At 37.1% G+C, this 26,597-nt stretch overlaps 1 protein-coding gene across 8 annotated transcripts in view; it reads right to left on the bottom strand.

Moving 5' to 3' along the window:
- ERBIN (erbb2 interacting protein) overlaps positions 1–26,597 on the bottom strand; it is a 100,870-nt gene that overhangs the window by 56,932 nt on the left and 17,341 nt on the right. For all 8 annotated transcript variants that reach the window (XM_085528321.1, XM_085528322.1, XM_015848554.3 and 5 more), the window contains exons 2-3: positions 20,886–20,999; positions 3,034–3,090 (exon numbers count right to left, since the gene is read on the bottom strand). The gene's annotated coding sequence lies outside the window, so the exon portion shown is untranslated. The remainder of the gene's footprint in view (positions 1–3,033; positions 3,091–20,885; positions 21,000–26,597) is intronic.

Here is a 26,597-nt window from a genome sequence, read left to right as displayed (position 1 = left end):
TTGTTCCCCCGAGAATCCCATTTAATCCATCAAACAAACAAAAAACACTATCCCTCCTACATTAATAAATTATTAAGAATGAGGCTTCCTGTATCAGCAACACACAGTGGTCTATCTTCAGAAACGATACAGGTTTTTCTCCTCTTAAGGCAGAAACATGTTCAACAACACATGCACAGATGTAGGCTGATTGGTTTGATGTATAAGAGACCATTGTGATTATTCACAGCACAATTTAAATGAATCTTCCACCAAAAGGCAGCTCTGATCCTCAAAAATTTAGAGGTATTGTACACAACTTAGAAGCTTAAACTCAGAATGTCCTCCGCTCTTAAGCTCAGAAATGAGTTGGTATCTCTTGTTCAATATCAGAACACATTAATGCAGCTGGGGTAGGGTAGGCAATGGTTTGAGTCAGGCTTTGCCTAACTCCACCCCTCCTGTTGGGTGAGAGCAGCAAGGTTCCAGTGCAACTGAGAGCATCTGGTACCCTGGAAACCCTAACCTGCATGAGGAATGCACAGCAATCCTCCTCTTCATAAGAGGAAAGCATGGCTCTCCGACCTGATGGACTCTAATGAGAAACTGAAACATCAGAAGGAAGAGTGTACTGTGAGGAGACTGCCTTTTGCTGAACGCCACCATCATTTTGTGGCTGTCATTTCAAAACCTTCTTTAGCAACAATGCCAAGCTAAGGTATTTTCACTTCCTCCTGCCTCCCATCCAAGCTATTTCTTTATTTCACTTCTAAACAGAGGGAAAAAATTAAAAATAGATTGGTTACATCACACTTTTATTTAAATGAAACCGGTAAACACTTGGATCAATACAAACCAAGGAACCAAAGCTGCAGAGTCAGAATAAACAATAGGAAATAAACGACTTATAAAAAGGGTTTTTGGAACAATTTCACCATTTTAATGAGAAGCTCCTGATATGCAAACAGTGTTCAGCTGCATTCATGGCTGCATGTCCCCACAAAGGCAAGGGACACAAAAAAACCCACACTGTACTCACATACAGCATTCAGAGCAGATGAAATAAAAGGCGTTACTCATGAAGCAACAATGGTGAATGGTAACAACAGAGAGAAGAAGATGTTATTAAATGCGGTACAATAACAAACATTCATGAAATGCAAACATATAAAGGGTACTTTTTTCCTGGGAGGCAGGAGGGGCAAAAACCATTTTTATGATTACTGACTATACTAAAACAAACCTGCGGAATTACTACAGGTAAACCCATGAAAGCATAGCAAAGGAAATGCTTGGAATATTTATTTCTATTAATTTATTTATCTGCTAATAAAAGAAAGAAATTAGTAACATAACCAAGCAGTCAGCACTTGGTCTTTTTATGCTAAAAGCTTAGCAATGACAAGAAAAGAAAAACTTTGTAAAAATAAAGCAAAATTGTTTTAAATTGAGAAATAAAACTTTTGGCATATACTTGCATAACCAGACTTTAGTATAAGCACAGCCTTTAACTGAGTAATGTTCAGTATTCTGTTATATTCCTAGGCTGTGGAAATGCCATATATATATATGGCATATATATATGGCATTTCCACAGCCTAGGAATATAACAGAATGTTATATATACATATGTATGTATGTATGTGTGTGTGTATATATATATATATATACACACACACACATACATACATATATGTGGTAAGTTTATAGTATTATAGTAGAACTACAAAATGTGGTCAGGTATCCTAACAATTGTAATTTTGACTCTATATTAACACTACACAAGACAAGAAAATTGAATGCTTTCTGCAGTTGTGTTGTCAAGTTCACATTTGAAAAACCCATCAGATTCTGAGTCTCTCCAGTTGTCACTACACAACTGTATTCCATGTAGTTGGAACTTCTCACGTATTTCATTTCACTCTGTTCCTAAGCCAGTCCTAGAAACTAATTTCCATTTTATCAGCCAAACTATCCACATAAATTCATCATCTGATGAATGGTCTCTAATCATAAATCACTAACAATATTGCTGAGATTAGCAATAGATCCAAGCTTCATTTCTGACATTTGACTTCACTGTATATTCTCTGGGTAACAATTTGTAGTGTTACTAAGAGAACATTAGGAGAAATAAAACACTGCATTAAAGGACTCATTTTTCTTCCACTGTCAATGTAGAAAAGGCCCATAGAAACAAAGAGGACAATTTTCTAACTTTCTATGCAAAGAAAACAAAGAAAATTAAATACACTGTGCAACCAGACTAAGACATGGTAAGCCTACTGGAAGAGGTATAAGACCTTATTAAACCGCTTATGCTTCTGGTTTAGTCCTTTGAGGGATTATGTCTGGATCTACAGTACAAGCAAATGCTGCATATCACATACTGTCAATAGCCATGCAAGCACAGAGGAAGAGATGCTGTCTTAAATTCTCCAGATACAGCAATCAAAAGAGATGATGAACCAGGATTTGGGAAGAAAAAGAGAAGAGGCACTGTGAGTCATTTGCCTATAGAAAGCAACAGTCCTTAAAGAATGGTAAGCACAGAGGCAGAACAACAACAGTGATATCTTAGCTCTATAGAAAACACTGATGTACACAAGGCCCACTGCACCGTAGACAACACAAAAAGCAAGAAAAACAAGCTTACACATATGCTTCTATTTCCTTAAGCTGTAGCAATACCAGATAAAATACTTAGAAGGTTCTGTATGTTTTTAAACTTATCTTTTATAAGTCTCATAATTGCCATCACTTATGTGTCAACATTTATTAGCACTTCCACAATCTGAATAGCACTATGTCTCCAAAACAGAAAATTATTATCTTGCAACTTAGTTACATATGTTTTCCCTTTTACACTTACACACAACTACATGTAAATATACTCTTCAGCTGATAGCTGCAACAAAAAATGCTTCAGAAGATCAGGAGCACTCATGAAATAAAATTCAAATGCTTTGGAGGTGATTGATGGGCACATGGAAAAGAACAGAATCAATGTGTAAACATTCTATAATGCAAAGGAAACAGAAATACAGTACTTACCACTGTGTTACTTCCTTCTCCCTGCTGCTTCTTCCCTGAGCTTTCAAAGTCAACATTCTGTTCAAAACAAAGGTAAGAAAATTTTAGTCACACCTATCAATACTGGATAAGAACAAACTCATACCTTGTTGCACTGCATATTTATTTTGCTTTCAGCATTGTTTGCTTTAAAAAAAAAAAAAAAAATTGTACATGTGTGAATTTTCATTTGGACACTATAGCATTATGCAGTAGTTCAGAATCTACTGTAGTACTACCAGTGTCAATGATTTACAAATGTCATGATTGTGTTTATATATAAGTATAAATGTAAGTAGAAGTGTATATACATATAAACACATATATATACACACATATACACACACACACATATATACATACATATATATATATATATATATATATACACATATATATATACACATACATAGAGATAGACAGAGACAGAGACAGAGAGAGAGAGAAATAAAACCAGCCTTTGAAAGATTTACCAAAAATGGTAAAAATAAATAGAAAATTTTAGGTGGATACTATTTTGTTTTGTAACAGAGAATATCACTGTCTTTTGGCCTAATTTAACTCTGACTTCATAGCATTGTGTCTCTAAAGCCATTTCATTTCTACCTCACATTTAATTGCTGTATTTCATAAGTCCCTAATATTAGACATTTCTTGCACACAATTTGCAAGGTATAAAAAAAAATACATCAGAAATCAACAGAAAACGACAAGTCCATGCTTCTCCCATAATACTAATTTTATGATTTTTTATTTCATTTATTTCTATTTTTTACAAAGTTGCCAAGTAAGTCATAGCAGACAACTAACTCTACCTTCACCACCACAGAACAATTAGAAAGACAGAACAACGCTCAGTGCGTTCATAATTGTTGACTGGACCTATGCAACCTGTAATCTTGGCCTACAAAAGCACAGAAGTAGAATGCATCTTCACAGGGATTAAGTATCAGCATGAGCAGATTCTAACTGAATACAAAATCATTTACAACAGCTATAAGGAGCTGAGTCATGGCTGCCAAACTCATAGTACCTAGAAAAAAAGTAAAATTACGGGGAGCAGAGGCAGTATCTTCATTCATAGGATTTACTATAAATTAAATCACAAAATTGAAATTGCTATATGAGGAATGGAAGCTTTTTTTTGTTGTTGTTGTTGTTTTTGTTTTTTTTTGGAGTACTGCAAGCAGCAGCACCATTAGAGGACAATTAATTTGTTAGATATCCAGGATCAACACAACAGGATTGTGATGTGATCAGCTTTCACATGCTATTGGCCCTGCTCTCCCCTCAGCAGTCACCGGTGCCATTTAGCACTTTCATACCAAAGGCATTCCAATGTACTGTACTGGATAAATATATTCATTTATTCAGCAGAATGACAATGAGGGTATGCAAACAAGGGATAAAAGCAATACAGATAAAATATTAAAGCCTCAGTCTATTGAGTTTCTTGATGGGAGGGGGAAAAAAAAAAAAGGATCCACCAGTTTTTTCCAGCAACAGAAATACATAACAGCAGCATTCAAAACAATTAAAAAGATAAAGAAAGACAGTAAGGATCAAAACATATTCAGAAATCTGCGATGTTTATGTCAAACTGCCACATTTGTGTGCTTTTCTCCCTTCTCGTGGCTCTGTGCTCCTACTGAAAAGCAATTTAATTCGTATAAAACCTATTTCAAGGCACTGTACACAAAGCTTTCAAATGGTAGAAACGCAGGTTTGCAATAGCTCTGCTAAGATAAACAGAATTAATCCAAAGAAAACTGTAGCGCAAGGCTGGATTTGACAATAAGAGTGTCAGGTGACTCTGCTGCTGAAAACAAAACGGCAGAAGGTCAAGGCACGGCAGGCAGAGCATTCAGATTAGAAAAACTGAAAAAACAGCTCCATAATAATCACAAAAACAACAAACAAAAGGGATTACTTTTGCATCACTTCCTGACACCTGTTAGGTTGCCACTGTTGTAATGCCTAGAAGAATAAATTCCAGGGGTAGGGAGCCATTAGCAAACTATGAAATGCTTGTAGGCTTCAAAACCAAACAGAAGGAACTGATCAGATTCCAATTCCCCAGAGAAGATCATACAGAACTGGTATGCATGTGCATGCCATAAAGATTAAGGAACTATATACAGAACAACACATAACTTACAGAATTAGACAAGAAACAATGAGATCACCACAACTGACATTACTTCAATAGCACTTGAAACTGGCACTAAATCAGATAAATTTAAGTCCACACCAGAAGAGAATATTTCAACTACTCAGCCAAGACCACAGTGAGACTACAGCTTTAAGTGCTGCTGATTCTCAAAAGCAGGAATACTCCAGGCTTCCATGCAGTCACACTGACATGCCCAGTTCATTGAAAGGCACAACAAACTCCCAAGGAAAAGAGGCCAGAGTATTCTGATGAACCCAGGGTAAAAGTGCATCACGATCACAACTAGCTTAGAAAGTCACTTTCCTATTTACCTGAAGTAACAGGTGCTTTAAATGTCTAGTGACAAATTAAACTACCTAATAAAAACATTTAGCAAAGTTTTATTTAAAGATCCTAGAGCACAGCATATTGTGCGCCTGGTTTCTGCCAGGCTCCACCAAAGGTGCTACGTAAGAGTCCTAGCATTCCACTTCCCCTGAGCAATGGGAGAGAAGCTGGGAGAACTGATACGTATTCACTGTTTTCCTACCCTTCCTTGTGTTTTCCTACCCTACCACCCTGCCTCTGTTAAAAGATGCTTGCTAGATGGACTGCTGGTGTGCTGCAGTGCAGTGTTTCTCACCACCACACTGCATCCTGTTCACATCCACACCTCACTTCCAGCCTGTCACTGGTTTTAGACCAGTGAGGTCTGCAGTTGACTGAGAACACTTCTTTCTTCCTGCAGTTTTTACACAAATACATTTCACCTCAAATCCTCTGAATTGCTTACTGGAAGACTTTGAAAAGCTACTGATGGACCCAGATCACTAGTGGAAAGTTTGCATATAAAAGATGAGGAAATAGGGTTATATTTTAAAATTAGATGAATGGTTATAAATTCTCCCGAGCTGTTTTTCCTTTCTCCAGCTTGTTGAGGGGAAAGGAAATGGGAGAGGAGAGAGAGCCACAGCATTTGTGCCCTTCATCTAAGGTAGGGCTGAAAAGAAGTATTTTGAAACTGCTTTTTTTCAGAGACATTTCAGGCAGCCTTCATCCTATGGTAATAATCATCTTCCATTTAAAACAACAAAAACAGTAAAAACAGAATTATTTATTTCAGTAATTCCAGGAAGAGCATTGAAGAGGCAGGATTATCTGAGCTCATCCTTTAAACATCCATTCGTGCTCAATGACAAAGACAGTATGTTCAGCTAAAAAGACTTTAGATTTAGCAAGATTATCCATCACACAGACAAGCTGAGCAGAAATGAATCCTATGCTGCCACACTAAAATCCTTCTTGTAAAACAGGAAGAATTTTAGGGCAATAAGATTAGTTATACTGTTTTCCTTTGAACAAGGGAATGAGAAATTCCAAAGGAGACTAAAAGAAGTGCAACTCCATGCACAGATAGCATCACTGTTCCCAATGAATAGGTTTTGCCTGCACAAAGATAACAATTACTATGTAATGGGGGGAGGGAAAAAAAGCAACCTGGTCAATTCCACACTAAGCTTTCATATACCCATCACAACAAGCTCAGAGGAAAAAAAAAAAAACAACATTCCTGGATCATTTCAAAGACTGGACCGCATCGTGGTTTGAAGTACCACAGAAGGGTAAGCTCTGGTAATTTATGGATTGTGCTGGATCGGTTTTAAACCAGCAAAAAATTTTCAGCAAGTATTGGGAGGGTATGTATGGAACACATACAATTATTTCACATACGACAGTAATAACGGGATTGTATTGTAAGTTGTTAATGCCAAGATTCTAACTCAATCACAGCCTTATAGATTGGTTCAAAATTTGTATCCTAATAGTGAGCTAGATTTGAAAAAATAATATCATATGGTTAAATAAGACAAATGTGACTATAAAAATATTTGGCTACAAAGTGTACCCTTTGAAATTCAATAGATATTTCACACTTAGAGTACACAGATGTTTGATAATTTCAGATTTCTGTACTCGAGGAACAGGGAAAGGCAGAGCAGGGAAATACAGAGTGTTCAGAGACTATTCTCTGAACTTAAACTCTTAATTATTTTTCCAGAAAGCAAGTATTGTTGTCAGTCTCTCACTGCTTCTCCTCACTGGTATCTGAGCTGAAGCTAAGAACTTACAGCAAAGAAAAGAGACTATTTTGCTGTGTGGGTTGTCTGACTGACAAAAACCTGACCAACACCAAGAGCTGTGCTATCTATCTTCTTTTGGCGGGAGGATTCTATGATGTAAATTATGATACATCGTCTTAAGTCTCTTAGTAAGAGACTGACCTATCTGGGGACTTGTAACCTCCTAGTACTAATGGCATCACAGCTGTTGACAGCCAGAATCCTTCAACACAGGAAAGTGACAGCTGGTGGTGCATTCTCAGCAAGTACACAAAGACTTGCATTTGCTTCCAGACTGCCCCAGAATAACCTCTGTTTGGCAATACCATTGGTGTTCTGCAGGGCACATACCCGTGAAAGTATGGTGCCAAGGGGTATGGGTGTATTTATCAGCAGCAATGGGAAGGAACTGTCATAAGTCCATGACTGGCCAAACCACTGTATGGGTTGCATTTTAATACTAGTTTGTTTTGCCACAACATCTACATTTTTATAAGGCATATTTTTAAACTATCTTAAAAATGCATGAAATGCCTAATACTCAGCATAATGAAAACTTCTTTATTACCTACAATAGCAGAACAGTGCTTTTGGAAAAGACAGCTATGGAAAACCACTCACCCTGCAAGCATGAAACTAACTGATTTGTCTTCTTATTTGTTGTTTTCTCTTAGGAAGCTCATCAACAAAGAAGAGCTCCCCAAACTGATCCAAGACATAAGTGAAAACTAGAAATTTGAACTCAGCTTAAAAAAATCACAATAAAAACACTCCAGTACTTTAATATAATCCATCTCATGTCTGTGGACACAGATGCAAAAACCTTCACTGTGCAAGTTATCTGATGATGTGTGGATTTTGCTGCAAAATAAACACACTTATGACTTACAGAAATTGCCAGGGGTTCAAAATCACCCTTCAGTGCGCAATTAGTGCCAAAATAACCAGCGTAGTAGAGTTTAATCTCAGCCATGAAAAACTTCTACAATGCACATGCACAGATACGAAGAGTCTCTCAACTATTCAAACTGTAAGAAATCTTCATGCATTCAGATGCCTGTTTCTCAAAGCTTAAGTCTCACAAATATGCTTTGAAAAGTTCCTAGAGGAAGAAAGGCAGTATCTTGATTAGGCATAAATAATTGTATATACAACAACATAAGTGCAAGCTGTTGCAGACAGGTATTCCCTACTCCCCCAAGTAGTTTTAATTGACAAATAATGGAAGCTGGAAGGGCTCTCTCCAGGTCATGCAGTTCAGCCCACTAACAGTAAACACATCAGGGCCAATTTCAACATTAGATGTAGCACCAAAGTCTTCCGAGCTAAGGTCCATGCTACTGTGTACAGCAGAAGGTCAGCTGGCTTACCTGGAAACATTTCCAATGGAAAAATAAAAATTAGACCTTGTGGATTTTTTTTTGTTGTTTATTTTTAGCTTTTACAAACTGTTTTTACAAACAGTGGAAATATACAGCAGAATTATTTAGCTGACACAGTTCCTATCCAGGACATCTTTTTCTGTTCTTAGTAAAGCAGGTAAATAATCGTGCCTTTAATCTTTCCTGCATTCATGATAGACACCATTTAATCTCTCAGCAATTCCAGCGTCCTTTCCTTCAATTAAATAAAAATAAAAGGAATATTTACTTGTAGAACCAAGCTATATCAATGGACAGAAAGGAAATTAGACAAATCACTGTTTAATTTGAAACTGTTACTAGTTTATAGTAAATGACCAATAAATTCACCAAAGAAGAGCCAGCATTCACAGACTTGTGAATTATTACTTTCTGTAGGCCAAAATTTCTTTGCAGCGAATCAGAGGAGAATTAATTTTTTTTTAATATAATGCTTTACTAATGTTTACTGACTTTGTTGCTGCAGTGCTGTTGTATTAGCTTGAATAGCAAGAGTCAATGACAGAAATACTCAAAAATAAAGACATTATGCTGTGAGTTTTAGATTCAAAACTTAATTCTTAGGAACTTCTAGGCAAGGCTTTACACCAAAGCATCTAAACACAAAACTAACATGTTCACTGACCTATTTTCTACATCCATTTGTTTCCTGTCTCTGCAGTATGCAATATGGTAGTTTCTGAACACAGAAACACCAAAACACACCAAGAAACACACCATGCATAAGAGAAAGAAAACCACCCTAAGGCCATCAATCAAGATGACCAAAACACCACTCACCTTCATCACAGATCATGATTACATACCACCAAAACAGCAGGTCTCTCAACAGCTACAGCTGATCTCCTTCAACCATCAGTACTCCCTACAAAGCCATGGATCTGAAGTGACATTTGTTCTAGCTCACTGGCTTCAAATGAGTAACTGCATGTTATATCAAGGTGTTAGTAAGCCTGAGATATCTTTACTGCTAGTGGTAATAAAAAAAATCCAGCCTGACTCAGCATAGGAATTAAGAAGAAAAAGCAGGAAAAAAAACCTAAAAAAACCTCAAACACAGAAACAGAATTCCTTTCAGGTTATGATAATTCTTACATCCAAGCTTCAGCTGTTTTAAGTATTGCCACTGCTGCTATAGATCTGCCAACTACTTTAGAGGACTGGACATACCTGCTTCACATCAGGAGGCCAATTAGCGCCACAAACAATTTGGCAAGAGCATTAGTATAACAAGAGTGGTTGCAAATCTATGAGAAAGCTACTTAGATCTGGTGCCCTCACCCACTGTGTACGGGAGCCTCCTTTTTATTTTCTTCCCTCCTTCCATTTTTAAAAGTTTCTCCATCAGCACAAGTATCCTAGACAGACAGGGACAGCTACAGATGGTCAGGGTTTTTGAGGCCTACTTGTTAGACACAGCAAACATGTTCATACCTCTGCCTCCTTTCACAGCAGCATAAGAGAGACGTGATGGGAAAGACGGGGAAAGCAAAATATTTGGTAAACAAATGACTAAGAGAATAGGAATACTCAATGAGACTGAATACACTTATTTAACCAGTAGTAAGACTTGTAACTGAAAATTTGAATCAGTCATCACCCACAATAAAATACACCAGAACGCATTAGCACTATCTAAACCATTTCATCTAAATTAAACAGGCAATTGACTCACACGATGCCATTAACATGACCCTCAGTGCTTTTTCCCCACTGCCCTTTATCACACAAACCCTTTTCCCTACTCCATCACACCCACGTACTGTTTATAATTTCTAATACATACTGAAGTACTTTTGGGAGGGACATATCTAAGTTTATTTGCACAGTACTTAAATATGGCAATATATCTTATTGAGAGAATGGGTGTGTGTAAAACGCTAGTGGCACCCAACACCCACAACTCTGTGAGCAAGGAGCAATTGGCTGGAAATTGCATCAAGCAGATGCTGACTCACTAACGTAGTTAACTTATTAACTACTGCAAGTAAGAGAGACAGAAGTAATCTAGTCAATACAGTGAAGATGACTAGAAACAAGAAAATATGAGGTATAAGTGAATAAGCACCTCTGGAAGAAGATACTGAGCACTATATCGAGCTGCATACTGAATTTTCCAGTAGCAACTCATGAAATAATCAAGCACCAGAACGAATCACCCCAAACAACCAGAAGACTGCCACAGAGTGAGCACTGTTGTCCTGAAATATAGATCTCAGGACATTTCGGTCCTCTTGGACACCATTTAAGTGCAGGTTTCTAGCAATTCAGATTAATAACTTATTACTTATACCCCATTAATTAGAATCATAAAGTACATAGCCCTTGATTTTAAACCTACTACATCAGACACACTCTGAACATACCAGTCAGGCATACACTGCCATTTATACCACCACTTATGCAGAAAATCGAATCCAAGTGGGGTATCAGCTTAGTAAAATAGAGAACACTGTGGAGAGATGCAGTAGTAGAAACTTACACAAAAAATTCAGACTGCACATTTTACAGTCACTAGTAATGCCAGCAGCACATTAAATGCATGAATTTGTGTTATGCCCGTGGCTTTTTATTGCTGGCCAAGAGACTACAGCTGTTAACTGAACACTGAGGCTTCATATTTAAACTAGTTTGAGCTAGTATTACCTAACACTCTTAACACTTTGTTCTTACATTTATCGAGTTGTGCAGAAAGTTCACTGGACTAAGCTGTTGGAATCAAAATGACCTAGCAGTTTTCTGAAAATAGGTTAGCAAACAGCTATTATTGATCTGATTAATTGCTTACTCCCATATGTTGCATTTCCCATACTTAGGAAACACAGTTTTGTAACATAGATTTTAAAATTGTTTAAATAATAGAAAGTATCAGCAAGCAGTTGCTATAATTGTACGCTTAATAATAGCTCTAACTCCACCAGCCAAGTCATTGTTAGGGTATTCCTGAGTTCCGTTTCTTTCCAGGGCAGAGGTGAGGGGTGCTATTTGAGCAACACTGAAATCTATTTTGAGATGTCACTTCCCTCAACACGCATGTAAAAGCATTAACTTTCCAACTAACAATTATTTTTACAAATCTTTCACTTCCTCCTGCGCTTCTTCTGTTCCTCACTACTTTACTAAACTCATTTACAAGAAATCATTGACCAGCTTGATTAAAGATAAAATTAGCAATCTAAGAACTTGCTTGCAAAATTGCTGAACATTCATAGCTAGAAGTGGAATTAACCTCACTGCACCTCAAAATAGAGTATATACAAAAATATTAGAGTGTTTTTCTTTGTTTGGGTGGATGTAAAGAAAAAAAGAACTGTCAGATACCTTTTAAAGCTCGAACTGTCAACTACTGGGCACATCAATTCAGTGTCATAACAATATATTATTAACTCATCTCATGTGCACACTGTGAAAATCAATTCCTGGATGTCAGTGTTCTCAAAGGGAGAAATCAGAACAATACATTTCTATATTCAAAACAGAACCTCGGTGGCAGAGCAGGAGCAAAGAGCAGTCACAGAAAGATGAACAACAGCAACAAAAATCACTTATGTACATAATTAAAACCTTTTAGTAAGTTCTGAGTAACTGAACAGATGTTTTCCTGGAAGCTGAAGTTTCCTGTTAGAAGTTATATTAAATTCATAACTAACCTTAACAGCTTCTGCTCATGACTAACCATACAAAACATCGTATCAAAAAATATTTTTAGTCTGTTACCCTTCACCGAGGCATGTGCCATCTGCCACTGACTTATGATCTGTTTTTTCTGTGACATTATCACATTACTCTTGAAAAGCTTAATGCTGCTGTTTAATCTCCTGGTTTGAACCAATTTATGGACAGGAGGCCTTGGCTTGTTGTCAGATCTCCCCACTACCTGCCTAAGAGTCAAAGATGAATAGTGCAGACCATCACTGGTTACCATATAATTTTGTAATGGGGATTTGGGCACCTTCAAAGACAATTCACATTCAGGCAAAAAATGTTCCAAAAGAAGTGATTTATTTTATGGACCTATATTATTATTTTATTCCACAAAGTTATACAATTCCCTTATATTTTTTTCTGTATGACAGGATTAAAACCTAGGGCCACAAGTCATCTGAACTAAAAGCTAAACAGTTCATAAAGGTAGGAAAAAATTCTATCATTTTAACTGGTGTAACTGCAGTGTAATTCATTCCCAGCTCTTCAGAAATTCAGAGAAAATAATATGCTAAATTAAAGTGATTGAAAAACACTCCAACCTTTTCTGTTTAAATACTATTCAAATTGAAACTGAAATAACCAATAGAGAACATCTGAATCTCAAAAGCAAGAACAATTGTTATTTGTAGCCATAGGCAGATGACAACATTTTCTGAAAAAGAACAGAATGCAAAGCTTGCTCTGCCCCCTTTGATAATGAGGATACCATGAGAGTTGTTTTCTCCAGTTCCTAATGGCTTCTTAAACTTGATCTAGACCAACACAAGGCTGTAAGGTTACCATCCAGAAACTGCTGCTTCTGTGCAGGCTGCAAGTCACCACTAGGTTTCTCAGTCCTAATCTCTTGGCATTTGCAGAGTCCTCTTGGAGGAATGTGACCTTCACATGTTGTTAGAAGTCCTACCAAACCGCAAATCCTGAAATGCATTTGAAGAAGATACTCGTGCGCCTTCCCAATCCCTCTTAAGGGATCCCACTCCAATGAGTCCGTATAAGATCTAGCTAAAAGAAATAAAGTCTGTACCTCAAGATGTCATTTAAATGAAATAAACCACCTGATTACCTACTGTTTTGTTGCTGTTGTTGTTTTTTAAGGGAACAACAGGCATTTACTGATCTACATTAGATGACTTTCCTAGGCACAATTCTGTCCAGCAGTAAGACATTGCAACTTAACTGCTCCAAAAGGTTCATTTTAATATATCAATCATCTATGTCAGCAGCTGAAAAAGCAAAACACTTCTTTTTAGTAGGGGAAAAAATCTCAGTATTAAAGCTCAGTAGTGAGATTAATGGACTAATTCCATTCTAGATACCAGCTTTCATTTTAATACCATTAAAGGATCAGAATGGGAACAGACTGATAATGTCATGGATAAAATAATTTGACACATTTATGTTTGTGCATTAAGGCCAAGTACATGAAACTATTACAGGATAGATTCTGTTTGAGAGGTATTGGAATTAGAAAAAAGATATATTAAAAATGAGGCAAAAAATAAGTGATCCTTAATATGACTCTTATCAACTTATACTTTACCCCTCTAATCAATGATAAAATCCTTAATAACGGTGAGGACCACAAAAGCATCATCTCTTTTGCTTTCTCATCCGTCCCACTGTTATTTTATGCACTACTCGTTTATTTGTTCCTCCTTATTTTTCTGTTGTTCCTTTTTTTCCAGTTTGTTCTTTCCCATCCCAAGTTGCCATCACATTCCCAATGCCGCCTATTTCACAGCAGTGCTTCAGATGATGAGAACCTCTGGGGACTGCTTACTTTAACTCACTGTGTATACAACCAGGACTTGATCTCAATCACCATCACCAACAACTGTTCTTATCACAATTTTCAGAATGTTGATGAGCAACACTGCTCATCAATCTAACCAATATCTTCCTTCCACTCTATCTACATGTGTTTCTAACCCTCTAGGTCACCATAAGCTGGAGGATGCATTCTACCCCATGCTCATATTTAATCACGATAAGTGATTTCAGTTTGTTTACTGAAACTCCTTCGGGTTATATCATCATAAAGGACAATTATACTGTTTGGAAAAGAATTTTTAACTACCTTGCAGTGAAACACACAAAAATGCATTACACACATTACATTTGTGCAAATTTGCATAATAAAGCCATTACAGTTAGACTGGTATCATTATTTAGGCTTTCTAACTTGAAAATTTAATGCAGAGGCATTTATGCGTTTTTTTTTTTGCCCTCTATGATCTGAAATAGTAGTAAACAAACAAAAACACAAATAAAAGGAATGTAAAAGAGTTTGATAAGAACATGGGATTCCAGAGATGAAATACACCGTGTCCTCACTGTTGTCCTCTGTATCAGGAAAATGAATCAGCTGTGGTAATCAGTCCACAATTGTACTTCGTTATGTGCAGACAGCAATTTCCTTGATATCCAAAAGCAAGATTTTTCTTTGTCCTCTGATTAGCTAAACTACAGATACAGAAATTACCTTTGTACGTTTAAAGCGTTTTGTCTCTGGATTAAAAATGATGCATTTCAGCTCTAGAATAAATGCGAACATTTGAATGTGTATGTAACTGAGAAAAGAGATTTAGAATGAGACTGGAATGCTTCTTACTTGAAGCCTGTATTTCAGAACAAAAGGTAGGGAAGGGATGAGGAAGGGATGAAGGATGGCTAGCAGCCACAAAGCATAGAGGGCAACTCCTCCTTCCTTCCTACCTTGTCTACCCCTTCTGAAGAGTCTGTAGCTTTCAGAATATTCCAATCATAGGATTCATCCCACCATGTTTCCGCATATTTCCGTGACAGCAACCAGATCATAATTTTCCAATCACATCATGGTTTCCAGCTCCCCCTTACTTATTCTCCATACCGCACACATTAGTGTAAAGGCACTCAACTGGGCTTTCTGACAGACAGGCCCTCCCCCAAAACTCTAAAAGAACTCCGAAGTTTTCCCCCACCATTTCCTAGAGAAGATTTCAGGTGGGGGGGTCAGGGGTCAGCAACATTAACTCTTCTGAGGAGTTCACAGAAGATCCTACAAAACAGTTCAGAGGCTTATCCCCACCATCTCCTACAACAGCAACATGCCGAAGCCCTACTCTGTCCCACTGACCTCCAACAAGCTTCCCTCATTTGATCTAGTGGAGATTTCTGAGCTACTTGCTCCACCCCAGAGAGTGTTGTTTTATCCCCATCTCCCTTCATACTTAAGTTTAAAGCTCTCTCAACAAATCCTGCCAGCTCCTGGGCTACAGTCTGCTTTCCCCTTGGAGACAGGCAAGACCTGTCTGCTGCCATCAGGCCAGGCAAAGAGTAAACTGCCCCATGATCAAAGAACCTAAAGTTCCCTGCAGCAGCACCAACCTTTCAGCCACTTAGTCAAAACACTGTGTTTTCCTAGACCACTCTGGATCCTTCACCATCCCAGAAGGGAGAGAGGTCTTGTGGAGACCATGTTTAAAAGCTTGTGGTCTCAGAGACTGCCGAGAGGAGAGCACGTATTAACTTTTTTTCCTCCACCCCTCAAAAGCCAAAAACAGGTAAAGTTACTTTAATCAGAATAATACTACCCAATTCTCACTTCATTCAAATAGCTGCCAAAAAGTTGAGGATAACCTAACATTCTTCATATGCCCAGGACCAATGATATTAGATAGAACACACTTTTCTTCTTTTTTTTTTTTTTTTTTTTTTTTTTTTTTCTTAAACTGAGTATAGTACTCTTCTTTCTTCAAAGGCACATAGGTTTACTTATCAGTTCTTGATGATCTGTTAACAGTTTCTTGTTTTTGTACTTAGGCTTTCATGTAGAGCACATGCTTTACAGACTACTCTCTTTGCCTTTTCTCTGTGAGGAGTATTTGTTCAAAATCTACTCTCTTTGAAAGAAGTCCATCATCTCTTTCTGGCCTAAAACAAAGCTAGTATATTTATTAGAAAACCCTCTACTTTTGGGTCTCCTACCTAGATGGACCTCTGGAAAAACAGTATACCCATTTTGTCCATTTTTACGTCACAACCTTCGAACTGCATTGGTGCACAATCCCCCAAAGGACAGTCAGCCTGTCTTTGGACAGCTAGGATCTTTCTGGATGTGTTTGACAGGCAGGCAGTTTGGACTGGCCTGACAGTTTAGACTTCAAGACACTTCCCACCTAATGACAATGAAGAATGCAGGCTGACAACCTGCTGCTGAGTGGGCATTTCTAAACACAGTATTCTTCCATACTAATTCTCTAGAAATCAAAGGCAAATCCTTCTTTCTGCTTTCAGTTTCTAAAACTTCAATCAGCCTGAATTAGATATAGACTAGCTAGCAAACTAACCTGCTCCATCTTCCACTCCTGTTCTGTTTCCCATATTAATGTGGATTATTTTTTTTCTAAAACACATCAGCCCATGCAGCTGTCCACATCAGCGCTGCATGACCCTCCAGACATGAAAGTACTTGAAGAAACTCATACTTTATATAAACTTGTAAAATCAAATTTGTAAACTTTCATTATTTCTATTTACATAGAAGACAATACTTTGGCAGAGAAATGCTGCCACGTCCACTACAACACTACACAGTTGTTTATAATATCATTGGAAGTAAAGAATTTTGCTAAACTCATCTGCCTCATCATCACATCTTCACACTACTAGGAAAATGTGCTTCCATTTCCTGATACGACTGCATTGAAAAGAAAAAAAAGAAATCCATGGGGGAGCCAGGGGGAACCAAATAAAGGAGGAAACAATCAATGGGCTTTGTGTGTGATGGAGAAGCTGTGTCTTAGCTGAAGAAATAGGCACAGACATTCCTCAACCAACAAGCTGAATAGGCCAAGAGCTTCAAGGACAACTGTCAAAAGGAAATTTGCTTGCATAAATTAGTTAGCACTTCATTCTATCTATACCAGACAATGTAGCTGGAAAAGGAGATGAAAGAGGAAAAGGAAGCCAGAACACGCCAGGCTATTTAAACAAGTTAGACAGAAGCATTCTCTGCATACTTTTCCTCTGATACGACCACACATACTTAGAGCAGCATAATAAGTTTTTATATTTGCTAGTTGCAGACAAATAGATCCAAGAAGTGCTTATGCAATGCAAGGGAGGTGTTTCCCAATACCTAGTCTTCGCACAGAACTAAAAACAAATTTGTCACATTAAGGATTAATGTGGTTTTCCTTCAAATATCTAATTCTGCCCATGTGACAACCAAAGAATTTATCACATAAGCCAACCCTCTGATAACCCAATCAGGTTTTAGACTGACTGCCAGCAGTGTGCACACTGTATGTAACAAACTACTATCCTTTATGAATCCTCAAACTAAAATAGCATTTATCAAGACACCCTAAAATATTGTAGTTCTGAACGTCCATGAGCTCAAAATTCATGTCACCTATCAGAATGGCTTGTCTATACCTCTTTTGCATTACAGGGAACAGCAGGCTGACAGAGAGACAGGATTCCAACACACACTGCCAAGACAAAACATGCCTGGTGCTGACTGGATTAGCCTTCGCAGCTGAACCACCTGAGATATGTTTGAAGATGTGCTTCATGCTAAAACATGTCAGAAAAACCAAGAAGGGGGAAATCTGAGCCAAAGCTTATTGCTATAAGAAAAAATGAATCAGCAAGTCAACAGGGTTCACATACCCATGCAAACCATGGCTTATATAAGGAGGTTGGAACACGTCCAAAAACTATTGGACATGTTGAAAAACAAGAATACTGAAGGGATGGGATACCAGGGCCTCTCTTTAGCCAGTGTTGTTTCCTTTATGCAAAAGGTCCTAATATTGAGACTATGAGTTGTGATTTTCCTTAGCTGACTAAATACACAGTTTCAAGAACTGCATATTTAACTGCAGCATAGTCAGAAAACCAAATAGAAAATACTACACCACTATAAAGGGAACTGCAGTACTCTATACAAGGGAAGATTTCAGTGACTTGACAAGTGTATACATTAGGTAGAATACATCGAGGAGAAAAAAAAAGAAAAAAAAAAAGAAACTTTAGCACTTGCTGTTTGTTCTTAAACTTTATTTCACCGATTTCAGTTTTACAGAACTAAGAACCCATCTAAGGTTAATTACACATTAATCATTACCTTCATGATAGACTTATGCTTTTAGTGGTGTACTCACTGGATTAAGCAGCACAGCAAATTAAGGCATCTTTTCAAGAAATAAAACTCTGAAAAAACAGCTGAACACTCTCAGTAGCAAGAAGCTTCTATCCCAAACAGACACTATATTTCTTGTGAAGTACAGACTTCACCATTGCATGTTTTACAGTTCAGCTTTTCTAAACCTGCTTGTAGCTACAAGTCTATTGCAAAGCCAGCATTTAACTTCCAACCCTTGTTGGGAGTTAACAGAGATTTCCTGCCCCCTGGAAATGGTGACGGCTCATTAGTCAAGTATGCCAAAGAACCAACAGTTAAGCACAAAGAGGTGATGCACAAGAGCAAACAAAAGCAAAGCACCAAAAAAATAAACTACAGATTAATCACCCAACCTGATTTACTGTAAGACTTCAGAAGTGCTTCAATGCCAAAAAGATTCACAGTGAAATTAGGATTATGAAAACGAGATTACAACTCGACATAAAATTGTTCTTAACACTAAAACATCTGCAATCATTCTAGCTGTGTATGCATGTTAGAACAAGCTACTGTGAAAAATATGAATGCCTTGACAAAGGAAATAACTGCCTCTAAATAGAAGTTGTGCAACGTTGCCTGAAGTCTCTGCTTTGTTATTGATGCTTTAACAGTAAACAGGAGAGCAAAAGCTTACTGAAGAAGTCTCAGCCTATCCACGTGATAAAATCACATCTCATCTCTGATGGTTATTTCACAGTATCTCTCATTAGCCAGAGAACCACAAAATAAATCTCAGATAGGGAAATATGGCACTTCACAGTTCTGTGTAACCAAAGATGTATCGAAACAGTAACTCTGAAATGCTCACATAAAATATCAGGTATTTTAAAAAAATAATTAAGCTTTTCTGCTTAAAAAGATAGAATATTTAAAATAAGTATTCTTGCTTTTTCTTTTTTTGTAATTTTTATTTTAATAAGTCATATTGAGTCTTATTAGTATTAGTCTCAAAAACACATTAAAAAAGAATTCCAACAAATACATTCTCGTTTCATAATGCCATGGAATCATCTTTTCCATATAGGTCTCTCTTGAAGTACTGCCTCTTACTTATTTCCACGGAAATCACAACAGATATAAAAGAACACAATACTATGGAAAAACTTCTCAGCTACAAAACACTCTTTCAACACAGTCACCGCCGTTAGCTATACATTTTCACCAGCAATGAACAAGAGCCTGGGAATGAACTCAACCTGGGAAGGTTGAACCTCTACTGTCATACCACCAACATCCTCCACTGACATCATGGGCCAACATAATAATATAGGAGGCATCACTTTCAGAGCCACCATCATCATTTAAGACTCTTTTTTCTATAAAAATATTTCCACACCCCCAGACATCAAGCTTTTTCTGTGGGTAGTTAAAAATATCTTTGAGTTACTGTACCTGTGTACTTGAGTCAAGGCAAAAGATTAAGAGAGCAAGATGAAAAAAAAAAAAGTGCCTTGCTCCACAATATAAGTAAGGTACTAGAAAGGACTAAGACAATAATTCATTTTGCAACACATTAAGATCAAAATTCTGAAACACTTCAATCACACACTTACTAAAAACAACTCCTTATCACTTTGACTATTGTCTATAATTCTTTGAAGAAGATAACTGCATCTGCTATTGAATTACATAATTAGGTGTTTAAATAATAAATTAAGTTTTGACTTCCTAGAAAAATACCACTAACAATTCAAACAGGTACAGAAAATCAAAGTACAGGCTTCTAACTGCAAGGGAAAGAAAGAAAAACAAAAAACATATTTATATTAATCCACAGCTATTATGAGAGCACTTGAGTTAGATTACGGAGAGCAGAAGTCGATTTTGCTGAGTTTCATTTCACCTGAACACACTGTGATAAAACACGTAACTACTTTAAATACATAATATTCTATATAAAAAAAGTAATACAGAAAATAATAGCAAGCAGCAGTGGAGTTCAGCTTGCCTACACTGAAATGATCATACAGAGTCATAAGAATACAATAATACCAAACACACAAAACATGTTTTGTGATTCAAGCATGACAAAACAGTTACACCACAGAAAATACCCTTAATGTTTCTTGACAGAAAGCGACCAAGTTACCAGCGCTCATACACCTTCCCTACCAGCTACTGTAAAAAAATTCAGCAATTAAAACAATGGTTAGTCATCTCACACTTGAAGGCAAGAGAAGATACACTGCAGAGCAACTAAAACAAGTGTAATCAAAACACTTAATTCCTTTTATCTTCTTCAGTATTTCTAGACAGTCACCTACCCGAATCACTCCACCACTGACAATTCACAGCACAGGAGTCTGAGTCAGCTTCTGAACTTGGATCACAGAGTCACCAGGATGCAGCACAGAGTTTATCAAACCATCCACTGCGAACTGTGAAAAATAATTGAACAATGTTTTCAAGATGACATGTACAAATGGCGTTGTAAAAAAAAAATAATCATTTCAAAACCACATATTGCTTTTGCTTTAACATCAGAATCAAACACAGAAGACACTGAAGGGGTAATGTGTAACTTATCAATACAAGAACCATTCTGCAGTTACTCATGTATATCCTCTGTCAAATCTCAAAGTATATATATACACTTTATATATATACTATATACTATATATACATAGTATATATACATGGTATATATACTATATATTATATATATATATACTTTGTATACAAAGTATATTTTATATATATATATATAATATAAAAAGAAAAAGAAAGCTAAAACTGATTGTCACATCTTCATTTGTTATCAGACAAAACCAAAACATAAACATTGCAAGCAAACTTGTATCCATAACAACTGTTTGTTATTTGTGAGGATGGATTTTAATGTAATTATCAAGTTAACAAAATACAACCCAAGACAACAATTTGTGCAGGAGCTACACTAGATGACTCCCTCCTTAAAGGCTGCTTTTTGCTTTGCTGTTCTGGCACAGCTGAAGTACGTTTTCTGAATCTATACCATCCACACTGTCACAAAAACTCCCACAGACCTCATGGGGAAATACAGCTCCTAGCAACAGATGAGTACTTTAAAATGCAGCAATTATTTTAATTAACCTACCAGACGCCTTTCTTTTAACTTGAGATTTTATTGAAAAGTCTGCAGCCACAGCTATTGGCAAGACAGCTGCTTACGAGCAGTTGGACCTCTTCTGAGAAGTTTTTTCTGCCTGGAGAGCATTTGTAGAATATTACCATATACTCTGTATGCTGAGGACACAGTTTTACTATGTAGACCTGGCTAGTAAGCTGGAATAATGAAGTAAGTCCAAGATGTATATGGAACACACCCATTGCCTCATCTTGATGACATTTCTTGGGGCCAGTTCAAATAAGGTGACAAAATACAGAAGGAGGACCATAAATTATAGGAGGACGGTTTTGTCATCTGCTTTCAAAACAGCAAACATATTCCACACCAAAAGAAATATGTAATATATTTAGGTAGGTAAGTGAAATCTTTCTCTAAAGAAAAAAAGATTCTGGGGAGTGTGGGGGTATCAGATTCTGACTAACATAATATACTATTTTTATAGTCACAATACTTAGTTTAATAATTCAAAAAAATTCTAAGGTTATGTGTAGCAACAGTAGTCATTAAAACAACTTCTTCTGTCACTTTCAGAATACCTACTGTGATTTAGTGATCTCTAAAACCTCCATTCTATTGTAACTTTAACAGATGATTTGTGTTTCAGCTTTGTCAAGACACTGCTGGTATGATGGTGGTGGAACTTTCCTCTGAAATTTTCCTATAGCCTTCCCACCTACAGCCAAAATTTTTACATGACAAAAACACTAACCTAAGTATTGTATTAAATAAAGTTCACATCTGGCCAGCAACACCCTCCACACACATCCCACTTAGAAACTTGTTTTATGATGTGATTTGAAACAGCTTTCTTGGTTTGTAACTAACAGGAGCAGAATAACTTCCCTCTCCTTTGTCTCACCCTCTTCCACAGAAGGCTAGAACTTCAGTTCAGCTCCAATTTAAGTGGCATCCTTAAAGGGGGCTGACAGACATGCTGACTCCTCCAGGTGACATGTCCAGAACTGTGACTGCCTCCACCAGGTACTGAATTCTGCGCTATGCCGCAACAGCATTTCAATCTGTGATGTTTATTATATCCAAAGCAGCAATGACACAGTAATTGCAGGGCCATTTAAGCAATGACTGACTGCACTGATCATTACATGAAGGATTATTATCTGGGTGTTATCTAAGGACTGGAACTCTCCTCCATCTACTTTTCTCTCTCCATACTGACAAATAGAGTTTTGTTACACTAGCTCAAAAGACAGACATCAGTTTAACCCCACTATCAAATGCAGTGTGTTTCCTGTCATCTTTAACCACTTCCTTGTTACTAAGACTAAGATTTAAGTTTTTCTTTAAGAAAGAAAATGACTACTCTGGCAGAAGTACTACAAGCACACACTGCTGAGCTTCTTTCCAAAACTGAATGTTTAGAAGAAGTAGCAGAACGAGCATTTTTAAAATCTTTAGAAAAAAATATCTTGTTCTGGCACTTCTGCTAATTCTTTATCCACAACATGATAATTTAGAAATCCGCGTCTACTTCTAGCTTTTTCATTATCACGTACTTCCATGTTTAATTAAAACACAAGCTGCCTAATTAACTCCAAGAAGTGATTCCAACTCAAAGCCCTGATGAGCAGGTCACTTAGTAAGAAAGCATATATGTCACATTTGAGTTAAACTCATTTCAGAAGGCTTACAAATCAGAGCTCTTCACAGCTAGAAAGATTCTGCCACACAGTGCACAAAATCACCCCTCAGACAACATCTGATAAAGAACAAGTATTTTTGTGGCTGCAAAGGCAAGTACAAGAACAATTCCTACCACACTTCAGAAAGTCATGCTCCATTAAAAAAAAAAAAAGTTGTGAATTAAGAAGAAGAAAATGCTTTTATGGTCCATTTCTGGTCATCTGGTTATCTGTTCATTTTCTCAGTAGCTCTATGGCATGATCAGAATCTGACTAGCCTTGGGAAGTTCTGTACAAGTACTGCAGGAAAAGAGAAAGGTAGGGATAACATTGTTATCCAGCACTTCAAATTTTCCAAGAATATATCTTGGAACCCATGCTTGAATCAGTAATAATCTAAGTTCATAACCCAAACCCATCTACTACTTTTGAACAGACTTACTGGAGAAAGATTATATAACCAGCATCACTTCACTACATAATTCACACAAAGACAGAAAACATCACACTGCTCCTAGCAATAGACACACTTACTGACAGCAGTAATCGATCAGAATGACCATTTCAAGTAGCAAAATTCCTCAGAAATACTCCATCAAATATGCTTTATAGACTCAGAAAGACTATTAAAAATGTTTGTTACTTAGTCCTACTGCATCAGGAGATGTATACAAGCTAGCATTTTGATTTCACAAGGAAAAAAAGAAAAATTTTTTTTCTACTACACAATTCTCTCTTTCTTCATCTACCATTACAGAAGAACAGAAGACACACTGAGAGATTTCCTTAAGTTTGCTTCTGCTGAATGTATAGTTCAAGCTAAGGAGAAATAAAGAGAAAAATATGAATTTATGAATTCATGAACACAAATAGTATGTAAGCACATAAAAGTTGCCAATTTAGCAGTAGTATTAATACATTTGGGTATGAAAAGAATAATGAATCTTATCCACAAGTACTTTCTGAAAGCAACTAAATACTTTCTGCATCAAGTTATTTTTATTAAATGGAGATAATAGAGGATGGATATAATTTAAGAAAACACGCACCTGAATTAGTTACTTCATACTACAAGAAGTTATTTTGAGATGTTCATTCTTCACTCATTCAAAAAATCAGTACAGTTTAAACATCTTTGACTGCTATCCTTCAAAATGTTAATATATAGTTTTGTTACATAGCAACTCACTTTCCTGGAAAGTAAGTGATTGACAGGAGAATGAATCAACTTGCAGATTCTGTGCAAGTGTAGGTACTTGCCAACAAGTAGCTCAACAAATCAGTTTTTACACAACCTAAAAATAGAGAAATTTGACACTGAATCTTACTTTCTTCTCTAGATGAATGACTCCTTGACAGGAAAGGAAGGAAGCCTCCCTAAACAGTATACATTACTGCACTCAGCATCACCACTGGCTGTAATTTCAGCAAGCACAACTCAACTCCTATCCAAGTACCAGGACTAATATGAGAAAATTTATGACCTTAGCATAAAGAGTGATTTCCATTCTGGATATTAAAGTTAGGGATCTTGAAAATCTCTCTTCCATCCTTTAAAACAGACACACACACCCCTCTATGTCATATATATATATATATATATATATATATATATATATATATATATATAAAGATAAATGTGAAAATACATGTTTAATTCACTCCTGTGAACCTTTTCTGCCCAATATTAGATATACAGAAACTGAAGTTCAGTATTTCACAAGCCTCTGATTCTTCCCAAAAGAGACAGGCAGTCAGAAGAAAGCAGAGAGAAAAAGAATTTTGATTTCATGTTTTAAAGTGAAAAAAACATAAAACAGACAACTTCCAAATTAGAAAAACAAAACATAGTTAATAATATCTGCAACTAATATTCATTTGGGGGCAAGAGTGGAGAATATGAACATCAAGGCATGACAACAGAAGACACACATGCCCTCAGGTTGAAAATCATTTCCAATTGACCATGTTCTAAATTGTTACTACAGATATACTACTACAAATGAAGTATACATCTGAACATAATATGACAATCACAATTGTTCCCGTGCTTATTTAAAAAAACAAGAGTATGTATAAATCACCCAACATCTTCAAGTCCTTATCCTCATAATTACTCCCAACCCATTCATTACCCAGTCTGTACTGATATCAGGGATTGCTGCAGTCCAGGTGCAGGACTTTGCATTTTGTATTGTTCAGTTTCATGAGATTCACATGAGTCCATTTCTCAAGCCTGTCAGGGGTTCCACGCTCTGGACTTCATCCTTTCCCTCCAGTCTGTTAACAATACCACACAGTTTGGTGCAAACATACTGAAGGGCATTCAACCTCACTATCCATGTCACCGACAAGCTAAACAGCTTTAGTTCCAATACCAGCCTTTGAGGAGCAACATTCATTGCTGGTCTCCACTTGGACACTGAGCCACTGACCACAACTCTCTGAATGTGACTGTCCAGCCAATTCCTTATCTACCAAGTGGTCTGTTTATCAAATCAACATCTCTCCAGTTTAGAAGCAAGAATGTCATACAGAACAGCATCAAATGTTACTTGCACAAGATCAAGTAGGTCAGCTGCTCTTCCCTTGTCCACCAGAGCTGTAACCCCAGTGCAGGAGGTCACCAAATACGTCAGATACAATTTGCCTTTAGTGAAGCTATGTTGGATACCCCCAGTCACCAATTTGTTCTCCACATACCCTAGCATGCTTCCCAGGAGAATCTGCTCCCTGACCTTGCTGAGCAGAGATGAGACTGACTTGTTGTTCTCTGAATCTTCCTTTTTCCCCCTTGTTAAAAATAGGTGTTATGTGCCCTTTTTCAGACACTGGGAATCTCACTTGACTGCCATAACTTCTCAAATGAGATAGTGGCTAAGCAACATCATCTGCCCTGTCCCTGAGACCACCAGATGCATCTCATCAGGTTCCATGGATTTCTGCATAACATCCTGTCACCAAATTAGAGAAAAATGTATTTCGTGCATCACCTACTCACTGGGTAATGAATTGGCCAGATGGTTGCAGAGAGTTACAGTCAGCAGCTCAGTGTCCAAGTGGAGACCAATGACAAGTGGCATTCTTCAGGAACTGGTGATGGGAACAGAGTTATTAAATATCTTTGAAGGTGACATGGACAGTGGGATCAAGTGCACTGTCAAAAATTACAAAATGATGATGCACCCTCAGCATACTTACAGACAACACCAAGCTGAGTGGTGCAG

The sequence above is a fragment of the Coturnix japonica genome, chromosome Z (assembly GCF_054131305.1).
Source record: "Coturnix japonica strain WE chromosome Z, WE-NBRP24, whole genome shotgun sequence".
Classification (NCBI taxonomy): domain Eukaryota; kingdom Metazoa; phylum Chordata; class Aves; order Galliformes; family Phasianidae; genus Coturnix; species Coturnix japonica.
Note: the sequence above shows the minus strand (reverse complement) of the source record. Positions and strands in the feature narration are given on the sequence as shown.